At 40.5% G+C, this 6,000-nt stretch overlaps 1 protein-coding gene across 1 annotated transcript in view; it reads left to right on the top strand.

Annotated features, from left to right (window-relative positions):
- The first annotated feature begins 851 nt into the window (after positions 1–851).
- Positions 852–6,000, top strand: part of LOC148422800 (DENN domain-containing protein 2A) — a 29,383-nt gene continuing 24,234 nt past the window's right edge. Inside the window, exon 1 of the mRNA XM_088417918.1 lies at positions 852–1,128. The gene's annotated coding sequence lies outside the window, so the exon portion shown is untranslated. The remainder of the gene's footprint in view (positions 1,129–6,000) is intronic.

Genomic DNA, 6,000 nt, shown 5'->3' with positions numbered 1-6,000 from the left:
ACTGAAAAATCAATTACTTTAGTAATTTTGGTAATTAAAATACTAGTATTTTTCATGAATAAAACAATTGATTACTTTTGTACTTAAATACCAATGTAAGCTATTACTTTCGTAATTATTCAATTAACTAAGCAATTGCATTTGGTGCTTTAGTACCTAAAAATATTAGCACTTTTTACCTTAGTTATTTGAAAAAAAAACCCGGTAAGTCAAGGCTTTTCGTTAAAAGTGAGGAGATGAATTGGGATTTTATTTTCACGCTTGTAACGGTGTCTAACGTCAAACCTGTTTTACTTTTTTAAAAAGCATCGCAGTCCATGTCAGCATGTCTTTTTAGAATAAGCCGCGGGCTGCAAAAATGGGGATGGCGGGCCGCAATTGGCCATAGTTTAAAAATGTAGTTTAAAAAATAATCACTAGTGGTGCTACATTGAAAAGTTATAATAAAGGAAATTTTTGACGTTTTAATTTTTCCCGTTCCTTTTGGAATCACTGTTGTTGTCCATTCCAAGTAAATAAAACTCAGTCGGAAATAGGACAATTGGCTCCCATAGGAGGAGGTTATTTATGCTTGTATTCGTGCCTCTTCCTGATCTCCATTCCTGCTTTTTCTTTTTTTTTTATTTTTTTCTTTTTTTGAGGGGGGACTTTGGTTTCCTTGACAACCTGTGCTCCAATCCCATGTCCAGCTGCAGATTAGTTCAGCGGTGGGGGGTTTTGGTTTTGGTGGGAGGAGTTGAGGAGTAGGGGGGTGATGATGGAAAATAGAGCAGGAGGAAAGACAGAGAGAGAGAGAGAGAAGGGGGGGGGGGGGTGGCCCGAGGAACGCAGTACTGGGAAAACTTTGACAAACAGAGAAAGAGATAGTCAGAGAGGGAGGCATCACCATTGAGGGACGACAATGAAAAAAGCTGTCAACATCTAAGGAATCACTCCAAAGGGATTTTCCTCACTTTTTCTCGCCTTTTCATTCAAAGCCCGAAACTTTGGAATGCCTGCCGAGACACGCCGAGGAGAGCGGCGTACGGAGTGAGGAGGAGAGCCACGCAAGACGTGGATGCCGCCTTCCGCCGCAAAATGAGGAACTACCGCCGGGGAGCTTCGTCGGGGCTCGGCCGCATCGGGAAGGTGAGGAGACTTGAAATGCGGGATTGATGATCAGATGAAGTTTTTGCCTAAGTGACCCCCCCCCCCAACCCCGAAATCCATCACTGGTTGGCCGCGTATTGTAAAAACGAAAAGTTTTGGATAAAAGTCAGAGCGCATGCTGAAGCCATCACAAATTGGCAGGTTAAAGCAAAGGGGGAGGAGGGGGGGAAAGGGTAAGGCGGGGGTGAGCATTCTTCACAGCGAACAAAAGCAACTCTATGAGCGAGGGCCCCTGCGCCTGCTTTGTTGCGAGGAGACACGGGCAGGAGTGGAAACCTCTCTCGGGGAGAGCGCACGACTTGTTGCTTCAGGTGATCCCACTTGCGATGATGGTCGCTCCAAAAAAAAAAAAAAATGGCCTGTGGTTCAATCCAAGCAAATGACTCAATAAATCACCAGGTGTGTTGTTCACAAATAAATGACTTCGATTCCCTCCACAAGAATGCAAACATATATATATATATATATATATATATATATATATATATATATATATATATATATATATGTATATGTATATATATAATTATGTGTCAAAAAAGGACTGACCCAATATTCTGGTCGAACTCACCCAATTTTCTGTTTTTTTTTTTACCAATTTTTGAGGTTTTCTTGTACAAAACAACCATAATTTAGGGATTATTTTGTACAAAACCCAGAAGGTTTGGTAAAGTTGACCCAAGTATTGGGTTGGTCCTTTTCTGACCCATAGTTTTTTAACCTGATTGTTTTTAGAGTGTACACACATATATGTGTGTTTTATGTACATACATGCGCATGTACATAGATGTACAGTATATGTGCACACATATTTATGTTCGTGTGCATGTACGGATATCCGCATGTGTCTATATGTATACAGCATTTGTGTGTATGTGTACATATATGCCATTAAATAGATATATGATATAAAAAGCTATATAGATATATTAGTAATGAATTGCTCAGTGATTTTAAGTGCTAGCCAAGTTATATAGCAATTTTCAACTGTAAAAAGTTTGTTTGAAGTAACAACCAATCACGGCTCTCGAATGTCACATGACCAAACTCAGAAAAAAGTTGAGCCGTGATTGGGCGTTCACTAAGGCTTGAGTGCATGTGATGTCATGTTTAGTCACCAGCAAGCAGAATAATGTGGTTCTAAAGGTATTTTAGTACATTAAAAATAATTTCGTTTTTTTTGCATTATTTCGACCATTTTTGGGTCATTTCTTCCACATTATTCTGGCAGTATTTTAGCCCAGGGATGGCAGTGTGAAAACTAAGTGGTCATGCAATGGTGAACTTTGACATGTTGTTACCATCTGGGTGAAATTTCAGCTGCCTATTGTCTCCGTTCAATGCTTTCCCTTTGAGGTGAATAGCCTTTGATGTAAACATCAAAGGATTGGACAAAATCCCTGCAATGCAATTCAATTGTTAGCACATATGTAAGACATTTTCATAGTTTAACCATACATGTGTTGTTTTGTGTATACTTAAAATGTCATAAAAGCACCAACAGAAATTAGACACTGTCTTATAGAAGTACAACAAAGAATCATGATGAAGAATCAACACGAGTTTGAAGAGTAATATGGTCTTTTGTCAAAAACATGTTTTTCCAACTTATTTTATTTGGTCTCTGGAAATTTGGTATCACTGCGTGACAAAAACGCTCACACAATACTTGCGATGCCAACAATAATAACAAGTGACACAAAGTGCTAATGTGAGGCAGTGACATATTCCATGTGCAACGCAGAAATAACAATTGTCAGTTGACTAATCCACGGACAGAACCGTATCTAAGGTCGACCACACAGAATTTGTACAAATAAAGGCCGTAGTCCAAAGTATGCATGGTACTCTGTCTCCCCCAGCCAATATTTGAGCAAATAACACATATGGAAAAAGTCCAACTCACTGAGTCACTTGATGACATCTGGCCACCATTGCACAGGAAGTAAAGCATTTTTAGCATTTCGGGCTTTGTTCAGCATCTGTGGTCACGTAACAGCATCGCTGAATGGACTCAGAATTTGCTTCGAGCGACCAACGCGCCAACTTGCTTGAGCACAAGAAATAAATGACGTCCATATGCCCTTTTTTCTTTTTTTTTTTAACTGCATGGAGAAAAAGCCGGTATCCTTTCTAACTTGGAAAAAAAATATTTTAACACTCCACAAACGCACATCGTCAACGTAACTTAACTGGAGCTTAATATTATTAAAATAATACTGCAAATGTAACAAAATAAAGGCATGTAATATTTTACAAAGGAGTCACGATAACACAATTTAGGCATAAGTTACTTCATCTTCCAATCAATTTGCTCTTAATTTGAAAAGGAAACTGTACTGTTCTTGTCACGACATAAAATAACAGGCATAAGTCATTATTGATGGAGGACTTTATGTAATAGTTTTAATTAGCTCATTTTGAAATCTTACATATTTTGTGTTAATTCCTCCAAAAAAGTGATTGTGGAAAAAAAATGGCCTAAAACATAAAAATAACAATATCTATAGACAGATAGAAAAATTCATGGAAAAAAAAAACGTGTGTAAGGCAATATATATTGAAACCACTTTCATTGCTCAACAATTGAAATGCATTGAAATTAGAAATATTAGTAATTAATAAAAGGTATTATGTGTAAATTTTTGCATGCGCCCGTGGGAATATTAGGGGCATTACGGTAAATACGGCTCCTCCTCCAGCTGTCCGTAGCTATAACTGACATGGCGGAGCGCCACCCCGCATGTATTATGATATAATGATAACTGTACCTTTTGATTATATTTTAAACATTGCATTTATTGAAAAGATCTGATTTGTTGACAGTAAACCCAAAAGTAGAAAAACATTTTATTGTATTATTTGTTTTAACATTTTTATACTGGCCACCATTTATGGTCCTTAAGGGTTTCAACATTGCCAAAATGTTCAAGTGGTTAAAGGGTTAAATTAGATTTGCTGATTCCTGCAGAAACTTGGTTAAAACCTCACATACCCCCTAAAGCGCCATCACGTAGGCCCAAGGGTACCATTTTAATAGCATTTATTAAACCAAAGGATTCACGTTAGGCAGGAACTAGACGAATATCTAGCGTATTAATTTATTTATTTTGAGGGGTGCAAACCCCATTATCTTGAACACGATGAACGTGGAAACAGCTGTGCATCTAACCTCCATTTTTGTGAGCGTTAAGGGACGTTGCGTTCCCTGTTAGTTAGCTAGCTAGCTATCAGGAATGTCTGCTATGTCCTATAAGTGCTGACCCAGACCAGATTCTTATCACTCAGCCAACATAATCCATTTCTTGGCAGATTTTGTGTGATTTTTAACTACCGAGAACAGAAGCGGGACATTTGATTTACTGCAACGCGTCAGTCGCGGAGGAGCCCTTTGATTTAGGGACACACATTTGTAACTCCCTTCCAATGTGGCTTTCGTGTTGGAAGTTTACTGTGGAGGGATGGTTTACAGAGGTGGAGATAAAGAGCCGGGGACCGTCTGTCTGCCCGTCTGCGGGACGGTAATGAAGGGGCCGCGATCTCGTCACGGCTGGCCAAAGTGGAGCCGGTGAGTGTCGGAGTGGCTCCGTTGTTTACGTTCGAGCCGGGGGGATTAACGAACAGCCCGCACTGTTTATAAGTTGTTGTACGTTCCTCGCAATGTTCCCCGCGACTCATCTATGTGCGTGCTGCGCGAGGGGGGAATTAGAAGAATAATGCCAGATGTTTACCCACGTGGCAAGTCGTGAATCATCTTTTTTAGGGGGGGGGAGGGAGTGGATAAAATGGATTCTGTCTGAGTCACAGGACTTCGGGCGTTCAGAAATCTCTGTGGGTTTCGTTATTGTCATGTAAAACATTGAGATTGTGATTTTAAAGAGCTAAAATGTCAATGTGTATGAAAATAAAGTACTTTTAGATGATGCGCACCATTGAAGAAAAACAAAACAAGCGGATTTTTCTCACAACTAGGGCTTAAACTTGGCAACATTCAAGTTGCATTGCAACTGCATTTGGATGATTTAGGGCAGAAATATTTCAGATTTTGTGAGAATAGTCTATGGAAGGCCTTTTTCTGTATGTGAATGCGAAGGGATGGGACGAACTCGAGAGAGCCTGCCCGCAATCCGACCGAAAGATGTCGGGCTGCAATATCATTCCCGTTCTCGCATTTTCTTCCATTTACAACACCGGAATGCGCAGATGTCCCAATACTTTTGTCGGCGTGCGTTTGTCAGTGGGCGCAGCCCGTTTGTTTTTCTATTCTTCCCCGATCAAAAACAGTGACAGAAGGGCCAGAGGAGGTTCCGACCCCTTGCACCCCTTCCTTCCCTTACAGGAACTGCTCTTTGACAGGCACTCAGTGGGGCGGCCCTCCAGCCTGTGTGCTCGGCTGCGTCGGTGTTGCCACGGCGACACTCTGAAAAGAACGTGTCCTGTGGTGACGGGCAAAGAATCTTTCTCTATGAGCAGATATGGTGGGGGGGATTGTCTATTTGGTATATTGGCAGATGGCCATGGTTTAAGTCATGATCAAAAACAGACCCCCCCCCCCCCCCCCCCCCCGAAAAAAAAAAACATACCTCACACTCAGACATATGTGCATAATGCACGCCATATTACAGACATTCCTGAGTGCAACCAATATGCTTGTTGCTCAATTTATACATGTCACATGACCAATCTGAGAAAACATGATCCGTAATTGGTCGTTATCTGAGCAAGCTCTGATGTCATTTTCAGTTGACTGCAAGTACCAAAATGGGCGGCCAAATGATCTCAGATTTCGCTAATCTTCAATGAAAGCAGAGCATTGATCATTCGGCATTATACAGCCAATCAAATATCACC

Source organism: Hippichthys cyanospilos, chromosome 6 (genome assembly GCF_059441005.1).
Source record: "Hippichthys cyanospilos isolate Australia breed blue-spotted pipefish chromosome 6, RoL_Hcya_1.0, whole genome shotgun sequence".
Classification (NCBI taxonomy): domain Eukaryota; kingdom Metazoa; phylum Chordata; class Actinopteri; order Syngnathiformes; family Syngnathidae; genus Hippichthys; species Hippichthys cyanospilos.
Note: the sequence above shows the minus strand (reverse complement) of the source record. Positions and strands in the feature narration are given on the sequence as shown.